Raw genomic sequence first — 24,428 nt, 5'->3', positions numbered from 1 at the left:
AGACATACCCAAGACTGGATAATAAAGAAAAGAGGTTTAATTGACTCACAGTTCTGCAAGGCTGGGGAGGCCTCAGGAAACTTACAGGCATGGCAGAAGGGGAGGCAAACACATCCGTCTTCACATGGTGGCAGGAAGAAGTGCATTTTTAAAAATAAAACCTGACTCTGTAAATTTAAATGAACTATAATTTTACTTCTTTTTAACCCTTTATTCTATCCCTGTGACTCTTATTTCACCATCTATTAAATGTGCATACTTGTTTCTTCACTGGCAGATAGTAGATAGTGTAACCTTTGTTTTATATATGCAGGAGGCAAAGGTTTCATTATGTTAAAGATTTGTGTTCTGTACCTTTCCCCAGTAATATATTTCAGATAGAAAATCTGCATTCTTTATCAGTCTGGCCCTATAAATCCATAGATTTGAATTATCCTCAAAGTCTGGTTATGCATCAAAAGATCTCTTTTTTTCAGAGTATCATGCCTAAGATGAAAAGCTGCGAGGTTGTTCATACACTGTTCTTTGAGGAACAGCTTTTCACAGATGGAAGGGCATAAAAATGATGGGCTGTTATCTTGTAGCCTGAAACTTCACTCTCTGAACATATGAAATATTGATATTAAATCAAGCTGTACCTGGTTTCTCCCATATGAATCCTTCCAAGTTCTTGACCTCTGTTCTGTTGCTGTTTCATTTTAGGCAGAATTCCAGTGGCAGAGTAGGGATTGGCGGGTGGTGGGGAGGGAGGTGCAGGATATGTGGACATCAGTAAAATACAAATTGAAACAGGACTAGCCTGTCTGTGTATTTTAATAAATTCAGGGCTGGCAGAGAACAGTAAAAATAAGCATCATGACAATATGGTCAGACGGATAAACATTCGCTCAATGTGAATTTTTCACTCACTTTCAAAGACATCACCAAAAGCTGACGTATAGGACTTCAAGTATTCATAAGTAACAAGTTGTGAGAGAAAATAAATTCTATAAAAAATTCTAATTAGACAGAAAATTAGTTAAGGTATTCTTGCTGCTGTAAAAAAAAACAAATTCAAAGCTTATAATGGCTCAAACACTCATTTCTCACGCATGTGCAGATGAAATGAGTATTCCTGATTAACTGGGGCTCTCCTGTGAACACTGATTCAGAGGTGTGGGTTCCTTCTATCTTGAGGCTCCACGAACTTTAATAGCTTTCAAGGTTACCATGCCCCTCTGCATTAAATCACGTGAAGAAAAGGAGCACAGAGAAACAATAATGTGAAGTTTTTATGCACCTGGCCCAGAAATGCTACATATCACTTCTACTCACATTCCATTGGATAGAACTCAGTCACCTGGCTACACCCAAGTGTAAGACAGTCTGGGGAACGTCTGGCTTTTTACAGCAAGAAGAAAAGCTCTTGCTGATCATTGAAAAGTCTTTGCCCCAGCTAGCATACTTTCCACAAGAGCATTTTCAGAAATTTTATTCAGAGATAATTTGACAAGATTATAAAATAGGTGAGTTACTGGTATAAAGAGTCCTTTCCATAAAAACAAAACAGAGCAAAACCAAACCAAAAGACAGCTATGATTTTTAATAGGTCCTGAGGATATAGTCTGTCCTTTCAGTTCTTGTAATTTTCTTACAATTCTGTTTGGAAGCAATACAGTAGAAGGGAGCCATATACACCTGGAAAGACCTTGGATAAATTCCTCAAACAACTGATCTTTACTTTCCTCATCTATACAATGACATAAGAGTAGTGTCTGGATCCTCCATTGTTATTATGTTCAAATGCGATGGTTTCTGATGCTAAATTTAATACAGCCTAAAGCTGCCTCCTCACATATTTTAAGTTCAGCCTAAAGGTTTCTCCCTACCTTAACCTAACGGGATGTATAAACTGTAACCTAACTGGATGTGTAAACAGACTGTAACCTACACTTGCAACAAATAGGCGAGTAACAATTTGCTAATTGTTCTTTGCTCAATTAAACCCTGTTAAATTCAATTTGTTTAAAGTTTTTCTTTTAACACTGGTAAAAGACCCCACATCCAACATAGTGTTTTGTCTATTGTAAAGACTCAATAATTATTAACTATCATCCTTACACTTTAGGACATTGCTCATTAGAGTTTCTCTCATTGCTGGCATCTGAAGTATAATATATTCCTTCATTAGGCTTCCAATTTCCAACTCTACCACAAGATATTGAATCTTATAGCTTTTCTACCAATCACTGGGGAGCTCTATTTTTAGGGTGAGGTGGTCCTAATAAAACCAAGACTGTGCATGGATTCAAGTCTGCTTTCCCCTCTCCCTCTACTCCCTGGCCTTGGACATTCTCTTTCATTTCTGTAAGAGGACAGAACTCAGGACATATGGATTAGTACAAACCTAACAATGTTACCAAGCAAATAAATCAAAGCAAATATCCTGTGATCCTATCACGCATGTAAACTTATGCCAAGGGCTTGTCAAATACATTTTCATTTAAACCTTACAATAACTCTGAGGCTGATATATAACCCCCATTATATGTTTAAGGAAATTGAACTTCAGGGAATCTAAGTAATATTCCAGTTTCACATAGATAAGAAAGCAGAGACACAATCAAACCCAAATCCACCAGCCTTCAAAGCTGAAACCATCACACTCTAGGAGATCTGCCTCTCATTGGCATAAGAAAGCAGAGACAGCAATCAAACCTAAATCTGTCAGACTTCGAAGTCCAAACCATCATACTCTAGGAGATCTACCTCTCAATTGGCTACACTGAGTCTAGTTCAAACCTTGGTACTTAGTATCTGGTAGAACAGCTACAGAGTCACAGAGACACAGAAGGGAATCAAGAGGAAGGAACTGAAATTTCTGGAGTACTAGTCATAAAAGCTTTCTATATTGGTAACAGGTAACTACTGTTCTTTCCAGTGACTCCTAGAAAGGTAACAGTTATTCCAGGTTCTTTAAGGACACTCATCCAATAGCAGACTACTTACACCCATCCTGGGGATAAATTGTACACCCTTTGGAGGTTAATACTTTCCAGACCTAAGGTGTAATTTAGATGAAGAATTCACTAATTGGCTCTCAGGGGGCCCATCCACCAACAGGAAACTATTTTATTTTCTAAACCAAATTATACAAGTTTTATATCTAGCTTTAAAACTTTGTATTTCAAAATCAATCTTGTACATATTCTTTGAAGTATGTTAGCAAAATAAGACTGACATCTTTAGGCTGAAATCCACTCAAAGTTTACCATCTATCTCCTTTATATTGATTCTCATCCAGAAGCTTCTCTCACTCTTCCATGCTCTGTTGCATTGGTTTGTCCATCTTAAAAATCAGTTGGAAAATCAGAAAATGTCACTTACATGAAGCAATAATCAACATTTTTTTCAACATACATGGTTTTTGTGACTCAAGAATTAGGATTAATTTTCTTGAAGAAAAATAATTATGTGATGAATAAAATACAGATCTTCAGCTTTCCATTAGTTTGCGAGCATTTTGTTGAGCATGAATTAAATGAAGACATCTTAACACATTGAGCATAGAAAGAAAAAAAGGACATGTTTTGCTTCCTCACAGAGGCAAAGGTGGAGAAGTTATACATACACACAATATGATCTAGAAATATTTACTAAGGAGTAAATAACAAATGATAAATCCTCTTATAAGAAGCAATAAGTCAACAAATGATAAACTCTTTCATAGGATGCCACCTTAAAGTATTGCTCTTGGGTTAGATTATGAATCTCTGGAAATAAATAATTTAACTGAAATTCAAATTCCCTTAATGTGCTATTAAACAAAATAAAGAACAATAACCTGCTTTAATATTTAGGATTCATAAGAATCAGTAAATAAACAGGAAATATAAGAATTAATTCCATAAATATACATGTTAAGAAAGAGGAAACCCCATTAATGGGAATTATTCTTTTTCTGTGTATTGACATTTAAAATTGTTTTTAAAAATCTCTTTAATTTAGCAGAAATGGGTAAAATTTTGTTGTATAATTTCAGTTTCTGTATGCTTATTGTTCTTCAGTGAGAAAAGAAAGACCTAACTCTTGATTCCACTGCTCTCATGTGACTCTTCAGAAAAAAAAGGAGGGGGTGTTTTTAAGAAATGACTCCCAAAGAAAGACCAAGGGAAGAATATAATATGGATCCTAGAAAAGCAGAACCATAAGGAAAATATTTTAGCCAGAAACTTCATGCTGTAATATTATAGTGTTGATAGGTTGATTTCATTAGCCAATGTTGATAAGCACTCCAATTATAGATTTAAATCAAAATAGAAAATATAGATTACTCTTCATTTAGGAAAAAATATTCCACCAAATGGATGAGAGAAAAAACCTAGGCTTAAGTTATATAGCAGTCAGGATATGCATAAAAAAGAAAATGGAGATCAAGTAGTTGTGAAGCAGATGTACTCTTTTTCTGAACCCTTCCAAAATACAATGGCATTAAATTATTGACACAAAGTCAGTTTGTCTTGATTCCAGTGGTCTTGATTCTGCAATTAATAATTTGCACTCTAAATTTAAAATGATCAGAAGCAGTGTGTTGAAGATGACAGACTTCTGGACCTGGATTCCACAGGCATCATCCACCACTTCCCTGCTGTGTCTCTTATCCCTGTGTGCTGTACCCCAACATCGTGTATGCTGGAGTGTTCTCCATCCTGCCTGCTGCCTCTTGCTGTCCATCATTCTGCTCTCAGCGTTCTGACAGGCTAACGACCCAGAGCTGCTGGCTGACTGCGGTAGGGTGAGTTTGGAAGATGGGTGGTCACACAGAGAGCTCTAGAGGAAAAAGCATGTTAGATGAGGTCTTTAAAAGTCTTTAGAAAAGACAGCTCATGCATTTCTAGAGTCATAAATTGTCACACTAAGCCAATGATCTCATTTTAGTGATATTTGTTATTGAAAGAAATATGGGTAACAACTTGTCTTAAAATCATTTCATGATGTAGTAGTAAACAATATCAAATCAGCCCAGGGCTCTGGCATTTTACACTGCTTTTAAACATTAGCAAACAAACAAAAAAGAGACCTCTTCATCCTCCTTGAGCAAAAAAGAGGTGGAAATGCAAAATCAAATCATCATATCTATTTTAAAAAACTTATTTCCCCATTTTTGCCATGAAGTAGTACACTGTTTGCAAGGTTATTTTTATTTTGTATGTATGCTGTAGTGCTCAACATTTTAATTGCCACTTCCTCAATAAAATTATTGGAAATCTTCCATCTTGCCATTAGCACTTGCAAAATAACTGTTAACAATATGTTATCCAGACACAGAAACTTCATAATTAATGTTGGAATAGCCTTCAAAGTCTAGTGACTAAAATATATCCTATAAAAATTACTGGACTTCATTCAATGCTGCTCTGCTGTTTTAAAGTTCAATAAATGTGTTGAGGGGGAGATATTTGGCAAACTAAGTTAGGCAGTCTGGCAGTGAGACCCGAGATGCTGGAGAGTTTGGTTTCTGTTGCGCGGTAAATGTATGAAAGGCCGCCAGAGTTTCAGTGCAACCCGTGAAAGGCTGAAGGAGAGCTGACCAAATGCAAGTCCCATTGGGATTCTGAACAATCATTCGGGGCTGTATTCCCACCTTGTCAGTTGATGAGGCTCTTGGGGCAGGTCCCATTTAAGCAATAAAACACAACAGGCCATGTATATATCTGGGTGATTATAGCATAACTCAGATTGTGTTATAAGTCATGAGGCTGAAGGCCAAGTGTCTTAACTTCATGAGAATTACAATATTGGCCTTGAAACACATTGCCTGAAGTGTCTTATTGCTGTCAAGAAATGGAATTTCTACAGTACATTAAGAAAAGGAAAACACTTAGCACAGTGGATTTAAAATAAGCATGGCTATGACATCACTGACAGCTAATCAAAACTCTAATTGCAACCAGAGTTCTGAGGCTATTGTATAAAAGGTCTTAACAGACACAGGCACAAATACAGGGACGAATAATGTTAATGCCCTATGCCATGAGAAGAACTTCAGTAGCACAAGACACTGAAACAAGAATGGGGTGGGCTGGCAGGCCAATCTCTTTAGCATTGAGCTGATAATTTTGCAGTTAACTCACCTTGAGCAATTAAACCAAGAAAAAGGAGTGCAAACACTCCTTGAATATTCTTTCTGCTTCAGTTGCAATCTTCATGTTCATAGAGTTAAATATTTCTTTAAATTATTGAGATGAAACATAATAAATAGAATATATATATCTTGAATTCAGATGCCATAGAAGAGATGAAAGGTTATAATGAACTGAGAAGAATTTGAGGGTCACATGTTGCTCATGATCCATGCAAGGAATTTCTAGTGATATTAAGTTAAAGTTGTCCAAAAGGATTGAAGTCAGTATGTGGTCATAAGGACGCAGTTCAGATTTTACATCTGAATCTGCCTAACACCACAAAGTGGAACGTACATTTCAAGGTCCAGTTAACAGCCTCAATAAATTTAGCCATGCCAAAGCACATACTGAGAAGGTATGTTAAGAAGGTGCCATGGGGAGGCACATAACATCATAAATGAAAGCAAAAAAAGGCTGGTCTCAGGAGTCAGAGGATTTGGGTCTAATGATTTTCTGGGTCACCATGGATAAATACTTAATTTTTGTGGGCTTTAGTTTCCCTCAGGCTGGCTCCCCTGGATTCTGGTTACTGGCATTGCTTCCTCAGACCCAAAATGAAGCTACTCTGTGTCATTTCCTAAAAGTTCACTGACAATGCCATAAAGAGGGAAAATATAACTGGGAAATGCTGCCTTTGACAAATCATGGGATAATATGTGTATATTTGTAGGTGAAAGTCAGATAAGAACTTTACCTTCAGTTTATAGCCTTATAAATAAGCAATTACTAATGTACCCTTACTAATAGCATCAGAGCAAGAAATTCTGCATGTTCTTGTGGGAGAAAACAAGTAGGAATTTGTCCCATCAAAAAGTCCCCTCAAATTCTGGAGCAAAGGCCTCACAAGAATATGTAGCTCCCTTCTCAATATATTGAACATTTTTACCTACATTATATTCATCAGCTATGGTTATACTCATTTATAGGTAATAACTGTACACTACCTGTGATAAAATATTTCTCATAGTTTTGTGTATTTATGTATTTATAATCATCTTTATTTACATTAGCTTGGGTTCCATTGGAACAATAAAGATGTTAAATGAGTAACCAAATGACTAAAATTGGAGCTAAGTACAATTTTAATTCCTTAAAAATGTTGTGCTTTTACATCTATACTCTTACGAAACAGAACAATTGTTTGATTATGCCAAAATTTTATATCTCAGTATTTCAAAATTTAGCTTTGTTTAGACAACCCATGAAAGATTGTTATGAGTCCTGTTAGTCAAATGAATTAGGGGTCAAAGCCCCTAATGAATGTGGGGCTTAAAATCTAGATGACAAGTTGATAGGTGCAGCAAACTACCATGGCACATGTATACCCATGTAACAAACCTTCATGTCATATACACCTATCCCAGAACCTAAAGTAAAATAAAACAATTAATAAAAAGAGTCCTGTTGCTTTGAATGGCATCTGAAGTATAAGGCACATGTTAGTCTAATTTGAAATAAGCCACATTTCCAAATTTAGTTTTAAATAATGATCCTGTAATGGGTATTTAATAAATGAGATTCCTTATTATTATAACCTTCTACACATGTAATGATAGACAAAGACAAAAACTGTAATTAAGACAAACAATTAGATTCTAATACTTATTCAACTAATGACTTAGGATGTAAAATATTGTCATAATCTCTAAATTAGTCACTGAATAAATTGAATAAGAATATTCCACTAACACTACCATTAAGAGAGTGTTATATCTCATGGAAAATGAAGTATTATACAGAGATACAAGCACTGGGGTCTAACAACCAGCTAATAATGCATCAGTCAGAGCCACTAAGAAGTTATGTATATTCTTTTGTTGTATACCAATGCAATAAGTATGTACAAAGCTGCTTTCAAAGGAGGCATGTCTAATACTTCTAGTAACAGCGTAACATAGTTTCACCTTTGAAATGATCTGCCTAGGAACATACATGGGCTGCCACAATGTGACCAGTTCCTAATTATTTGAACTAATGAATATCCTGGATAAGTTAAGTCAACAAATAAACCCAGATCTCTTATTTTAGACATTGTTTACAACATACTTGTTAGAAGCGTTGCTGGGGTGTTGATGATATTTGGTTATAAGACCCAAAATAGATATATTCTACTCCAACAATCATCCCTCTGAAGAGGTACTTGGTGAGCCACCACAAACACAGACACACACACACAAACACACACACACACACACTTGCACACACACACACACACACAATAGGCACAAGGGAAGCAAAGCACAAAGTGTTGGAGGGCTGGGAATCGGGGGGTTTTTGTTTTTTACTGGCTTAGCCATGGCCAATCACCTCCAGTACCAAGTGAAGGTAAAACAAGTTTGACTCTTTATTCAACATAATCTAAATAAATAAATGGAGCCTTTTCTTTATCCCCAAGCCCTTACTGACATTAGGCTGTTATCATCTTCTGGCCAGACATATGGTACAGAAATCAAAGCAATGATTAACAAATGCAGGTATGCTTTGGGAGAGAACAAGACAGCATTTGGCGTTCTTGCTGCACTAGCAGCAAGATGCAGGGTCACAGTAAAGAGTTCATAAATGCATGGTCATGAACAAAGTGACCCTGACCACCAATCAGTCATCCCAGACTATGACAATCAGCTTAGCAGCCTTTCCTTGATTGGGGACGAGCGTGGAAGAGGCTGAGCAGAGAGGGATTGAAAAGGTAGGAGGATTCTCTCTCTGCTTCAGTTTTCTCTTTGACCAACAATATGTCAGTTCTATATGTTTAATGAGATAGGCTGGGAAATGGAAAATAATTGTCAGATTTTTTTTAATGACATATTAGGTGGGGTCAAAAGAAAGTCTGCTTGCTAATGGTGATCTCACAAGGAGTAACTTTAGGAAAGAAAACATTAGGAAGGTGGAAGTTGTGGGGGAGGCAATAGAGATCTGGGAATTACCTGGAGTGGCATTTCATGGCAGTCTATGGACTATAAAATGCTACAGGGATAAGCTTGCTGATGGCTCATAATTCACTGAAATCCCTTTCCCCCACCAACCCATATATACCATGTAGCATAGGGATAATGAGAATATGAGTCCACCCCACATGAAGGAGCAGGTGGACCATCTGTTCCACAAACAGAACCTGTCTACTGTGTAATCATTAAAATGATGTAACTTACATCTTCCTCCTCTGAATGAGCGAAATAACTTTTTTCTAAAGAAAGAAAATAAGAAAGGCTAAAAAGATGGGAATCAAATACCAAAGAAGAAAGGGAAAGCAAGAGCCTAAAAGAAACCACAAAGAAATGAGTCAGACCTCAGTAGTTAGGGTGATTGGTACTGTGATAAATCGAATAGTTTCCCCTGAAGAATTCATGTCCACCCAGAACCTGTGCATGTGATAATATTTGGAAATACGGTCTTTGCAGAGGTAATCAAGTTATGACGCAGTCATACAGGATTAGAGTGAGCCCTATATTCAGTATGACTGGTATCCTTACAAGAATAAGGAAATTTGAACACAGACACAGACGTAAGATGGAAATGTGAAGATGGAGGCAGAAATTGAATTATGCTGACATAAGCCAAGGAAAGCCAAAGACTTCTGGCAACTACCACTACCTAGGGGGATGCAGAAATCGATCTCCCCCTGGGGTTTTCAGGGAGAGCATGGCCTTGCTGATACCTTGATTTTGGACTGCTAGCCTTAAAAACTGTGAGAGAATAAATTTCTGTTGTTTTAAACTACCCAGCTTATGGTAATTCATTATGGCCCTAGGACACTAACATAGACACTAATGGTGCATTACTAGAACTTGTATGTTTATTACATTGCTTTTTCTTTATGAAATTTATTTCATAAATAAATTTATTCCATTCACGCATGTACACACACACACACACACACACACACACACAAACACAATTAGCCCTTTCCATCGGAAAGTAATACTGTTTATCCACTCCCAGAAAAACATGCCCTTGGAGTTTTTTTCCCGTTAGTGGGAATTTATTGGTACCATATTCTCCCTCCACTTTCTCTTCATTTCTTTTGTAATCATCATCATGCATTTGCAACACAGACTATAGGGATATGAGTACAATTTTTAATTATGGAGCAGAATGTTTCTCTATGCTATCAGGCTTACATGAAGATAAGATCTACAATCCAGTCTCATTAGGACTATTATCTCCTGAATGACCGAATTAACTGATCCAAGCCACAGTGAGGTCATGAAAATGATTACAAAGATTACATAGACAAATTGCATTATTTATCTTCAGTATTACTTTTCTTTCACTATAATATATTTTGTATTCAAGAACTTGGATGAAATAGCCTTGCTTCTCTAAGTTGCAGTAATGCCTTTTTATGTGCTTAAAGAATTTTTTCCTCTACCTCATGGTACTGATTAAGAATTTCTTCTCTAAATTAGCTTAATTTGCATCAAGGGATACATAAAAATGAATGGCACTAACCATTATCTTATAAATGTATTCAGAAATAATGATGATCAGAACTATCCTGCTGTGAGTTTTATCAATCACAGGAATATTGGCAAGGGTAGATTTATCATATAATGGGCCTAAGGGAACCCAACTTTTGGTTGCACTTAGATGTTGCCAAGTATCCTGACTTGAGCTGAGGTTTTGGTCAAAAGCCCAGCTCTCAGCAATTTTATCTCAGTCCCTATGTCTGGGTCCTAAATACAAATGATCATCATGATAACAGTAATGAGAATGACAGCTAACATTCATTGAACACTTGCTATGTCTTAGGAACTGTGCTAAGAATTTTACCTATATTAACTCACTTAACCATCACAAAACTTCTATGATGTAAGTGCTATACTTAGGAAATAGATTTAGAGATGAAAGATAATTGTACCTGATGGGATCCATCCCAGCAGGGAACAGAAGGAAACTTCAAAAGAGGTAAACAAAGATAATTAAATGAAGGGCTATTTACAAAATTGTGGGAATGGTTAAGGGAAACCAGCAAGCAATGGTGAAGGGATAGCACCATTAGAACGTCCTTACTGTCCCACTTTGGAACATTGCAAGACCAGTCAACAGCAGCTGAAGCCTTTGAGACAAGGGCACAGTGATTAACAAACTGCGGCCTGGAAGGCAGGCATCTGGGAGAATAACTACCCTCCCCTCCTGCTCTTCTTCCTCTCTTGGATCTCCTGAAGCATCTCCCATTAGTTGAACCCAACTGTAAATCAGAGGTAAAGAGAACTTGGCAATGCAGTCCCTAGAGGCCAGCCTCCAGGCTGCAGAGCAGGGTGGAGAAGACTGGAGAATAGATTTGGAGAAACAGATGAAGCCTAGTACAGTAATTTACCCAGGACATACAAAAGCATTTTGGTGGGTGAAAGCAAATGCAAATCTGGGCAGGGCTTACATTTTAACCACTACACTGTTTATGAGAAGGAAGAAAATTCTGATAAAGAACCCAAGAGGTATTGCAAAGAATGATGTTTCTCTCTCCTACCCTTGTAGAAATCCACCACAGCCTTCCTGCTCCAGCTGAACTAATCTTTGCAGAGAGCTCCTCTGATGCAGACAAAGAGGGTTTCTGCAGAAATGAGGCAACACACAGCCATACCCCACTAGAATGTAAGCTCCCTTATTATGGAGATTTTAATAAGCTTGTTCACTGCTACCTCCCTTAGAATTCAGTTCCTGAGATAAAAGAACTGTCTTTTAGACCAAAAGATAATGAGCTATCCATCTTCAAAATGAAACCACCAAGAAACAGAATTTAACAAATGAAATATTCTGACTCCCTGCTTATCTTTCTTGTTTCCAGTCCCTCATTTCTTTGATCCTTATAGCTGTGAAATGGTTCTAGTCTTTAATTAACTGTTGAATATTTTTACAGGGAAAATCTATGAGTGTGATGTGTTATGTTTTGTGCTAAGAGCTTTATATACATTATCTTACTTGGTCCTTATCACAGATCTTTCTGAGATAAACACTATTATTAACTCAATCTTATTGTTAAGTACACTAAGATTCAGACCCAGGTATATCTGACTCCAAATGTTAAATAAACTACTTACCTCATACTGCCATCTGATTCTGATTCTTAATATCACTGTTAAAAAGCAACAACTGAGCTGGTAATGAAGGTTCACACCTGCAATCCCAGCACTTTGGGAGGCCAAGGCAGGTGGATTGCTTGGACCCAGGAGTTCTCGACCAGCCTGGGCAACATGGAGAAACCTCACCTCTGCAAAAAATGCAAAAATTAGCCAGGTGTGGTGGCGTGTACCTGTAGTCCCAGCCATTCAGAGGACTGAGGTGGGAGGATCCTTTGAGCCCAGGAGGTGGAGACTGCCGTGAGCCACGATTGTGCCACTGCACTCCAGCCTGGGTGACACAGCAAGACCTTGTCTCAAAAAATAAAATAAAATAAATACATAAATAAGTTAATGGAGAGTTATGTTCATGGACTAGAACTTCAATATTACGAAATATATTGTTCTATAATATGTCTCTCATTGTTCTATAAAGTTATATTGAAATATATTTTTTAAATTCCTTCATAAATAGAGAGATATGCCATGATTATATATTGAAAACTCAACATAGAAAGATTCTAATTACCTCCAAATTCAGCCATAAAATGATAAAACTACATGAAAAATATTTTGGAAAATATAAATACAAAGAAAATATACAAAAATAAAATAGAGGTGGCTAAGTTGTTTTGATGCCCTATAGGTGGATGATGAGTAACTGTGAGTCATTAACAGACAGTTAAAACCTAACCGTGAGAATCAGGACAACACTTTGGTAGCTTAAAAAGATGCCCTTATCTCTGAAGTGGAAGAGTAGACACAGCTGAGCAACACCCTAGAGCTTAGACAGTTGAGTCTCAGAGCTCCAGAGACACTTCAACTTTCACCCAAGGCAAGTCTGTTATGCTAAGAACCCTGGTTGGGACACCCTAAACTACTGGATGGGACACCTGGATGGATTACTCTGAAAACAGTTCTGCAGTGTTTCCTGAGACTGTTGGAATTGTGTGTCATCTCATTTTGGGTAACAGTACGAGAGAACTTCTTCACCTACAAAAAGGATAGGTCTCTCTTGTTAGAAAGAAGTATACAAGAGTGCACATGGAAGCTGAACAGTTTCCCTTGATGACTTTGCAGCCCTTCCAGTGACCACCTCACTGCAGTCTTCCTGTTGTCAACACTGCACCCCAGAACTTGCACTGGCAATGGCGCCCTAAACCCTTCTCCATGCTCACCCACCAGCCCCAGTTCACCTATACCCCAAAAGGTTGTTTTCTGCCACCTGACAAAAGCAGACCAACTTTGGCCCAAAAAAACCAGCAAACATCTCAGCCATCCAGTTGCAACCATACCTACTCCACTGAGGTCTGAACCCTGGCCTTGGGAGGACACCTTCTTTCCAAGATGTTCCTTCCTTGGATATGTTTCCTCAGTCCTAGGAATCACTTTAGGGTCATTTTTATATCTTTATAGTTATTCCTGTACCATAGTTTAATAAATCTTTACTTTTAAAACCCTTTGTTCATATTACATGGTAGTTTCTGGTTTGTAATTAGACCCAGATTGGTAAAAGGTACTATACTATATCAAGGGATCCAGAATGTAAGATTAAATAATCAAAAATTTACTGGCTTGAGGACACTTTCTTGGTGAATTATATTTAGTACTCTGGCAAAGACTCCAGGTAATACAACAAACTCACTGCTAGAGTAGCTCTTTGATGCTCGAAGAAAGTTACAGCAAATGCTGAGAAAAGTGGAAATTCCTGAGTTGCCTTGGCTTATAGTAGAGGCTGAGGGAAGAGTGTGTGCTGGAATGGATATATTGTTAAGACTAGATGATTATGTTCTACATAAAGCCTGGAGAGCATACCATTCACTAAGGCAATTAAAAATGCATGGGTGGGAGTAGTATGAGCATCACTGAGAAGTACGTGGTACCTCTCCTCAGAAGGCTAGGGCTGACTTTAGGGAAGGCAGTCATCATTAATATTCATGATGATGATGGGACCTGAAAGTAATAGAGGCTAGGTGGGTGTATTTAACCAACAGAAACCAGGAAGGTGCAATTACCATAATCCCTTGCAAGGTTGTTGAGGTAGCTAAGAGTCTTGTCCCACAGGGAATTGTGAAGATGGTTATTAGGACATGGCATCTTCAAGTTATACAACAGACGAGTAGCCAGAAAGTGTGCTGTATAACCTCTACAACAAGAAAAAAGGGAAGAATGGAAGAACAAGAAGCTGAGGACAGTCGCCCTAATTAAAAGTTACAATCTCTTGCTCAGTTTCTGGAGTTGGGCCAATTTGTAGATCCAAAACGCCTTGACTTCAAGGGGTCCCTAGAAGAAGAACACTGCAACACTGCAATAAACATATACCGTAATGATTTCCGCAGTCCTTCCCCAAAGAGACGTATGTCCATATACTTGGGTGACTGGATACACTGGGAAAAGAGGAATACCCAGACATATCAAGACACAAAGTCTGAGTTGACACTGGTTCCCAGAGACCCAAAGCATCATCATAGCCCCCTTTTAGAGAGGGAACTTCCAGATGCCTGATAATAAATGGAGTTCTGGTTAAAATCTAGCTTATAAGGCCTATGGACCAAGTGGTCATTTCCTGAGTTCCCTATTTTATAACTGGAATTGACATACTAGGCAGATGGAGTTACCCTACATTGAGTCCTCAGCCTATGGAGTAAGAGCTATCATAGTGGAGAAAACTGAATGGAAACCTCTGAAACTGTTCTTGTCCCACAGACCAAGACAGTCAATCAAAAACAATTGCACAAACCGGAAGGGAAGGCAGAGATTAGTGTCTCCATTAAAAAGATGCCAGGGTAGTGCTCCTGATTACATTTCTGCTTAATTTGGCACTCTTCTCCCTGCAGAAAGCAGGTGCCTCTTTCCAGCCTTAAGCTTCTTTATCCAGAAACAGACCAGAGAGTGATTCTGTTGTCACAATTACTACACATGGAAATTTCATCACTTGAACTCTGATTTATTACTCAAATTATGAATACTTGCAAATCACACCAAATTAGGACTCTTTCATTTTTTGTAGAGTTTTTTGGTTTTGTTTTGTTTTTCTTTTCTTTTTTTTAAAGAGCTTGAGAAAGAGAACAACCTGGGTATGCTTTTGGACAGGGAAGATTACATTCTGGACACATTATATTCATCTTGACTGCACTCCATCAACAAGAAAATTCATGACATTCTCAAAAGTGGCACATTGCTGTTTGGTGCTTTGCTTCTCCAAGTTCCTCTGTGTGGATTGTTTTTTTCCCTATATTTTGCCAGATACACTACAGCTTCTATTTTCAGACCCAACACAAGAGCTACCTTGACCAGGACACTTCCCTGAAACTTCATCTACACACCACATGAGTTTAGTTGTCCTTTCTTGGTGCTCCAGCAATATCCTCTGCAATTTAAAAACTGCCAATAATATTGCACTTATTTTATAACCACATTTTAATATATCTGTCTCCTTCTTCAACTGAGAGCTCCTTGAGGGCAAAAACTGTGTTGCATTCATCTTTGAGCCTCCGTGGTTTAGGATAGTGCCTGATACATGCTTGGTAGTCCATAAATACTTGCTAAATAAAGGAATAAATAATAAAATAAATTTAAATGTTCTAGTGTGATGCTTGGATTGTATACCAGATCCTTAGAATGCAGCACTTTATGAGCAATTTCCTCCGGAACACATTAGACTGTTTCATGAATGTGTATGTAGGCAATTTTCCAGCTCATTCTTTTGAACTGGAACAACATCCTACTCCAGACCACCCAGCGAGGACCAGTCTCTTTGCTTACCACTCCACACCCAGACTGAAACATTGGCCTTCAGTTGATTCCAGGTGGACTTCTTGGCACACACCATCTCCACAGATGTGTCCACAGAAGGTCAGAAGAGTTATCAACAGCAGAATTATTGATTAAATTGTGGGACATAGTGTGTTTCCTGAGGGCCTGGGGTACTGCTAGAGCCTCACACCTGCTTCATCTGTTAAGGGTCCCTTTAGGTGATGCCACTTTTTACTTCCAGCTTAAAGCATCATTTTACCAGGCTCCACAAAACTATGTCTGTCATGTGCCCAGTGAGAAAGTTCTGTCATGGCAGTTAGGTCAGTTGCATATCTTAGGTTAGATCTTATACTAATTCTCGAGCCATACAAGCCTGATTTCACCACATAGAAGAACCTGCTGCAATCAAAGCTACAACCAAGATCTGCATGCACCACATACAGGAAAGAATTACAGCACAATTAACATAAATATTTAACTGTTTAAACATCTGTGCACAGCAGCTAATAATATGTTGGTTACTCTTTTATACCTGTTTCCCCTGCCTGATTTGTTTTTCCCAGGTTCAAAGTATAAAAATATGAGACATCAATAAATTCAGATATATGTCTCTACCAGAGCAGAAAGGATCCAACTATATGTTAGGACCAAACAACTTCACATAGTTAGATATTTTATCATTGTTCAGGGACATCAGGGTAGGAAGTGGGATTATCAGCTTTTGAAATACACTAACCTAGATTCTTATCTAGGCTCCACCACTTACCAAATGTACAACTTTGGACAAATTATTTCATCTCAGTTTTATTCATTCAGCTGCTTCCATCTTATCATGCTGCTCCTCATTATGAGATATGATCTTTGGTCTTGAATATATGGTTCTAAATGGGAAAAAAGACAGAAAAACAAGTAAAATACAATTTAAACACTTTCCAGTTACTCAGGAAAGTATTGGCTCAGGTTTCTAGGAAAACAGAACAGGCATTCGAGTTAAAAATAATATATACATGCCTCTCCCAGAGGCTCATATAGAATATATACTATGGAATAACAATATCATGAACACTTAGGATCAGAGCTACCCACTTAGTCATCGTTCTGACCCCAAATGAGTGTTTATATCACTTGGCTATGTAATGTGCTTTTTAATGTGCAAATAAAGCCCATCAAGCAAATTCCAAATGTCTGTGCCATAATACTCTGCCCTCCGGACGTCTCAGCATAATTGATCCCAAATTGAATCTGCCTACAAGTTAAGATTCAGTACCTAGTAAATCTACTACTTACTAGCTACTTGACCTCAGCTTCTCATCTGTAGAATTGTTTATAATACATATCTCACGGGGTCAGTGTGAGGATCAAATGTGGTAGCATATTCATTTTAAAACATGCCATCAATAATTGTCAAGCTCCTAATTGTGTCTTCAGCATTATGGATAGAGTGATAAATGAGAAAGAATAACCACTCATGAGGAGTCTTAAATCAACATTCATAGCACAGTGCCTGCCACAATATTCTGCTCTACAAATAGTAGTTGGTAGGATTCAAAATCTGACAGCCAGAAGGACATTCAACTGTTTATACTCACAAGAAAGATACATACCCTTGCCATATCCTGATCCCATGTCTACAACAAAGGTTCTGTGCCTGTGGTCCCCATATCTATATTACTCAATTTTGTGATCATGGGCACACTCAAAGATTACTGCAAAACAATTTAGTTCCAGAAGATTCCAAGGATGATTTATACCAACTGCCCAAGGCTGGGCAATTTACAAAAGAAAGAGGCTTAATGAACATACAGTTCCACATGACTGAGAGGGCCTCACAATCATGGCAGAAGGCAAGGAGGAGCAAGTCACATCTTACATGGATGGCAGCAGGCAAAGAGAGTGAGAAAGAGCTTGTGCAGGGAAGCTCTCATTTTTAAAACCATCAGATCTCTTGAGACTTATTCACTATCATGAGAACAGCACAGGAAAGACTTCCCCCCATAATTCAATTACCTCCCACTGGGTCCCTACCACAACATATGGGAATTCAAGATGAGATTTGGGTGGGGACACAGCCAAACCATATCACCAACCCACACTTAAAAAGCTCCCACTGATAAATACTTTTGCTGCTATGTATGTAACATTTATTTAAACTTAATAAAAGGAATAGTATTGATTTCCAAAAATATCCCCTCAAGTGGTATGATATCACTTATTACCTATGCATAGTTTTATGTATATCAACCTAAACTGCATGTTATATAATTTCTTCTAGCTGAGCTTCTGTTTTTCTCATTCTTCCATAGAGTAAGTTATCAGATCTAATTTTGAAATATGAAAGCTATTATTCAAAATGTACCAATATTTCCAGGTGCACTTTATGGAAGTGCAGAACTATTTCTCAGAAGCATAAAAGAGTCATTGAAAAATGCTTTAAAGTGCCAACAAGTTAAAAGTCTGTTGAGTTGAGCAGGGTCAAGCTCAGTGGAGTGGAACATTGAGATCTATTTGTCCCAGTCCCACATTCATGATGGGCCTCATATTCAGACTTTTGACAGCCTATGGTAATAAGGGAATTATAATAATTATAATAAGTTTTACTTTGAGAGGTAAAAACATTATTTTATTGCTTGTAAACATTTAAAATATACTACAGTTATTTTAACTCCATGTAATATTTATTATCTAATACCCTGCAAGCATCAAAAACAGCCCAGGCTCTCTCAAACTTACAGAAGACCTGAAGGAGACAAAAGATGTTCAGACAGCCTTTATATTCTAATATATTTGATTTGTCAAAGCTTCAAGTTGGAACATTAGTGATTAAACAATTTCTCTAGTGATCAGAATTTTGGAAAACTTACACAAGTGAAGGTCATGAGAGTGATTTATAGCAAAACCCCAAATTAATGATTTACTATTAGAAGTACAGCATATCATTTACACTAAGAACAGGAAAGCTGTTAGGAAAGCCTATTTAGGGGCTCCCATCATGAGTAGAAGCAATTTGCTGATGTTATGTTTTTTGTTCTTCAACAAGCATTTATTGAATACCTAAAATGTTCTAAGTAGCACATCAGGTATAATGGCCAGTGGTAAAGAGAGCAGTAGAATTGGTCTCTTTAGGAGATTTCACTGGCCGTTACAGTGGATGCTTAATCCTTAATGCTGAGCTAAACTTTGATCCTTAATGCTGCAGTTGCTCCTGTAGGCATAATTAGTAGTTAGGTCCCTACTCTACCTCATTCTAGACTTCCCTCATCCTTGGCTGGCATTGCGCTGACTTAGTGGAATTAGACAATCATTCCTGAGAAGTCAAAGCCTTCAATTATACTGCTATGGTGGATGGAATTGCCCACTACCCCTTATCACTGGCCACAGAAGCACACCAGTAGACAAACCAGTGAGTCCTTTGCCTATCAGACATAATTATTCCATGCTCCCAAATTTGTAGTCACAACCCAAGGTCCTAATGATAATCAAGATTCACTATGCCTGGCTTTGTTGGTCTAGTTGTGCTTAATACAGAATGGCCAGGTAATAATTACAGCTTTCAGGTCAGTGGATCTGACTTTGTCTCCTAGAAGAAGTCACTACCATCTGTGACCAAGGAACTCTAACTCAGCAGACCCTAAAGAGGCAGGTCAGGGAAACAGAAATTCTATAAATGGACTACTGGGAATGGATAAATCCTACTTCTACCTTATATTAATTTGTATCATCATTCAAGAAATACTTTCTACCACTCCAAGATGGTATTATTTGTTCAATTTATTTATTAAGGAAAATGCTTGTGGTAGATAAAAGGAAGAGGAAAAGGAAGAAACAGTCAGAGAGTGCAATTCAGGTCTGATATCTGTGAAAGGAAGTAGGGAAGGTGAAATGCTATCTTTGCTATGTAAATGAAATTGCTTTTATTTCTTCCTACTGCTGGAGATCAAAGGAAAGCGTTCCCCAAATTAATAGTTGATTACCAAGTGTCTCGATGCTGTAGTAGCCAAAAATGAAGCTACCAATACCCACCACCACTAACACACACACACACATACACACACACACACACACACACACACACACACACACACACACAACATTTCCAGTAGTCCTCTTTCATCAACCATGATCCATCTGGTTTTTGCAGAGGTCTGGTTGGTAAATTTAATGGAGACATGATGGAAACCACTTTACATCTTCTAAGTGTTTGATAGCAGTGCTCATTTCAATACCCCTCAGGATGCTGTATGCTTTTGGTACACTTATCCTGGTCAAGAGAACGGAGGTTAGCCCTAGGAGCTTGTAATTGGCCCTTCATTGTGAGGAGTCTATCATCTTCTAAGTATATATTTGAAGTATAACCATGGGGTAGATCTGCGAACTGCGTGGACCCACAATGAGAAAACCTTGGACTAAAAGTTCGTATAGTATCTGAACGTCATAAATCTCCACTCTACCCAGAGAACCAGCATGGTTCAGATCTCCTATTATAAGTGCCAGCTCAGCCGCCATATGTTGCAGTCTTCAAAAAGTCTAGATGTTCCATTTTTCCCAGAGTAAAATTACCCTGGTCACGGGGTCTTTGAGGAAAAGACCTGTATACATTTATCATATGTATCTGAGTTGGCACTTCAGGTTGTTTTTCCAAGAGGAATAGCCTCTTTTTCACTAGACTCTGCTGCTGTGAACTATACCCGGTCTGGAAACCAGGTAAGGTAATGATTTTTCCATGGCTACAACTGATGTCAGCTGTCTGCTTTTTAGATATCAATTATTTTTGTTATACAAATCAAGCAACACTCAAGTCAACTTCCCCTCTATCTTGGTCCTAAGAAATTTATAATCTCTTAGCCATCACCATAGGTCTGTGGTCAAGGCTCACTGATTGCCACTCTTGTCTTACTGCCCATTATAGTAATCATGTTCCTTTTACCTCTGATAACTAATGCTGCTACCAGCCTCAGTTGTTATATAATAACACCATCCCCATTGATATTGGGATCCAAGTTCTATGACCTTCAGAGGACAACCACAGCCAAAGGTCTCAAAGATATTGGAGGTTCCCTTCACCAGTGCCTACTGCTTTAGAGAATGGATTTTTCCCTCTTGCCTCTCAGGGACATAGTCAGGGGTCTCAGGTGCTAATTCAGTTCTAAGATTTCCACCACACTGAGCCTTCTGACCTTCTTCAATACTCTGCCAAAAAAAGTTCTGGCATTACTACCTTACTTACTGTAGGCCACTGCATATCCAAGTTTCAAGGAGTTATCTCAACAAATTGTTAAGACTAGCTATAGACATACTCGTTAGAACACTGAACTGGGTGAAATCCCTATGAATTCTCTCTTACCCAACCCGTATGCTTCACCTCACCCCAGTTAACCCCCTCAAGATCCCATCCTGCATGTAATCCCATGTTCCTGCTGGTGTGTGTGTGTATTCATTAATATATATATACTCATATTCATATATATGTATATATACATACATCCTGTTTCTACAATTCTGTTGGTATGTAATTGTTTCTTCTGCATCAGTCTTGTACTTCCCTGCTTAGGCTGTGCTGGGACCTAACCCCGGTTATTGTCTGGAAGCAATGAAATATGGTGGGGACAGATCTTAATGACAATGAACATCATTGTCTGGGGCATTGACTTACTCGAAGTAATCACATACTCTCCAAGGCCTGGCAAAGGGTTACACGTACTCTCCTTGACCTCCTTGGAGTTAATGGCTCTCAGGCATATTCACCCAAGTGTTTGTACCCCAGTTCTCAGAACTCTTTTCCTTATCAGAACTCTCATTTAGATACAGAGGAACTACTGAGGCTGCACATTTAGTTTTTTTTACAGACTTGCCATCTTATAAACAGATCGAGGGACTGAATTTCAGTCCAGTCAGTCATGCAGTTGCAGGAGATGAAAGTTTTGTTAACATTGCCATAAGGTCCTCTGACGGTCACAGCATGACATAGGTTATCAGTAAGCTGTCTTAAGCCCATATTTTTTTTTTTGCAAGGCTTCTGTTGATGTCAGAAGCAGCCATCAACACTGCAATCCTTATAACTATTGTTTTCTCAGATAATGTTCAAGTACAGGAGATATATTCTAATGCTATGTCACTCACCTGTACCTCAGCCAAATTAACCATATGTAACAGCTTTAACAACATATTAAAGCATATTAATATAGTAAAGCACACCAGGGGTTAGTACCATGACACTTCTATACCAATTGCCTTACACTGTGTTTCCTACAGCTTTGTAACTCAAAATGTGATCCACAGACCAGCTGCATTGGCATCACTTGGGAGCCTGTTAGAAACACAGACTCTCAGTCCCCAGCCCGAGTATTGAATCAGAATCTGTACTTCATTGAAATACTCAGGTAATTTTTATGAACATTAACATATGAGGAGGTTTACTCTAGAAAACAGATCCTGAAGCAAAGCTTATATGCTGCCACTTTTTTGGATAATACAACCCCAGTGAAACAACAGAAAGGGAAAACTGAGGCAGAAAAAAAAAAGAAAGCAAATGCATTGTCAATTCACTGTAACTCCTCAGGAAATCACAGGCTCAATAATTGGTCACATGGTATTTCTTCAGGGAGACCACATATAATCATAGTAATTTGGAAGAGTCTGTTGTTGGGAGGAAATGGGGGAAGTGAGCAATTTATGTGCTGACTCATCTCTGGTTTCCTATCTATTGGTCAAAGACTTCCACAAGAGGCTTTAGTTTCCCAGCACTTCTGGGTGTACTACCTAGCCCCTTTACACAGCCACCCCAGAAGCCAGAGTTTCTTCAGGTCCTGTGAGACCATACCTAGTTGCTGGATCGTACCCAGACATCCAGGGAAAGTCTCTGTTATAAAATATGTTAACCAAAGTAAATCTAGAGGAAGAGCATCTTAGAATAAACAGTATAGTGAAGTGAAAACTTTACAAAATCTATTAATAGCTGCAGAGAAGAGAAGGTAAGTGAAAATGTATTGCTTATTATTTATAGAAAGTTTCAGTTGAAACTTCAATTTTGTCATATATCTTCTAGAGTAATTTATATCAGTCTCTTTTCTGCAATGTTACATGTTCTAATCTTGAAATATGAAAGCTATTAGTCTACAGTAAAATAAGAGATAAAAGATGGTGCATTTGTAAGGCAAAACAGAAGGATTTTTTAAAGAAACATTCAGGGAAAAAGGGAAGAACCCTTCACAAGTAAAATATGATAGCAGAAATGAAAACTATATGGAAGGAATGGAAGTAAATTTGAAGAAATTTCCAAGAATGTAGAGCATAAGGACTAGGTAAAATATGAAAGAAAAAGTATATTTAAAAAAAAACAAAATACATAGAAGTTCAGTTCAGGAGGTCCAACAAAAGAAGTTTTAGAAAAAAAAAAGATACAACGCTAACGGGAAAATCTACAAGGTAATTTCAGAAAATTTTTTGTAGCTGAAGGACTTGAGACTCTAGGTTGAAAGTGGCCTAATGTTCAGCATAATAAAATTTAAAAAGATCTACACCAAGATACATCACCATGAAATTTTAAAACAGTGGGAAGAAAGAAATTATAGGACTTCCAGTAGGAAACAAGAAGTTACATCCGAAGAATCAAGAATCAGAAAATCAGATTTATCTACAGCAACATGGAAGCTAGAGGAAAATTGATACAAATAATGGATTTAATGACTTTAAAAACTGATATAATACATTTGGAGGAAAATTGATTTTCACCTGAAATTCAATATCAGCAAAACTTAGTCAAATGCAGGAGTAAAACGAATACATTTTAAAACATTCAAGCTCTGAACATTTTTACTCAGTGTGTGTGCTTTATCAAGAAGCTATGGAAAGAGGTATTCCACCAAATCAAATAGTACACCAAGAAATAGAAAACACTGAGTCCAGATAACAGAAATCCAAGAACAGAGAGAGAAAAAGAAACTCCCCAGGACTCCCTTAGATCCCAGAACCAGAACTGTGCTCAGAGAGTAACTGGGACAGATTAGAACAGGTCAAAAAACTCTGGGATGCAAACCTAGTAGAAAGTGTAATGTGTCTGAATATATTGAAGAGAGGGTTTGACATTTAGGTATCAAACAAGCTCACCTGCAATACCATTTACATAGTCATAATAATGTAAATACCAATATAGATCTAAGTAAAATTGTGATATAACTATATTCTGAGGAGAGGAGATGAGAAGTCTGCAAGTGAGTGATGAGGGAGAGAAAGAAGAGGTGTGAGAGAGAACTAATTTCCCCTCCACCCAGTGTTGAAAGTTAGTAGATAATGCCTCAAAATGAAAAATTACGAATCTTAAAAACATGGTTTATATGTAAAAAAAAACTATTTTGTTAACACAATTTCATGTTTTAATTATGTTGCTATGAAGTGTTTGGTACCATCTGGACCCATTCCTCTTCATTAATCATATTTTTAAGTATGCACACAAACA

The 24,428-nt window shown here is 37.8% G+C and overlaps 1 long non-coding RNA gene across 1 annotated transcript in view; it reads right to left on the bottom strand.

Moving 5' to 3' along the window:
- Positions 1–1,455: 1,455 nt before the first annotated feature.
- The window catches only part of LOC129534100 (uncharacterized), a 39,555-nt gene continuing 16,582 nt past the window's right edge, over positions 1,456–24,428 (bottom strand). Inside the window, exons 2-3 of the long non-coding RNA XR_008680524.2 lie at positions 16,743–16,857; positions 1,456–4,809 (exon numbers count right to left, since the gene is read on the bottom strand). This is a non-coding gene — a long non-coding RNA (uncharacterized lncRNA). The remainder of the gene's footprint in view (positions 4,810–16,742; positions 16,858–24,428) is intronic.

This window comes from Gorilla gorilla, chromosome 5, assembly GCF_029281585.2.
Source record: "Gorilla gorilla gorilla isolate KB3781 chromosome 5, NHGRI_mGorGor1-v2.1_pri, whole genome shotgun sequence".
In the NCBI taxonomy this organism is placed as follows: Eukaryota; Metazoa; Chordata; class Mammalia; order Primates; family Hominidae; genus Gorilla; species Gorilla gorilla.
The sequence above is the reverse complement of the archived record's forward strand: the minus strand, read 5'-3'. Positions and strand labels throughout refer to the sequence as shown.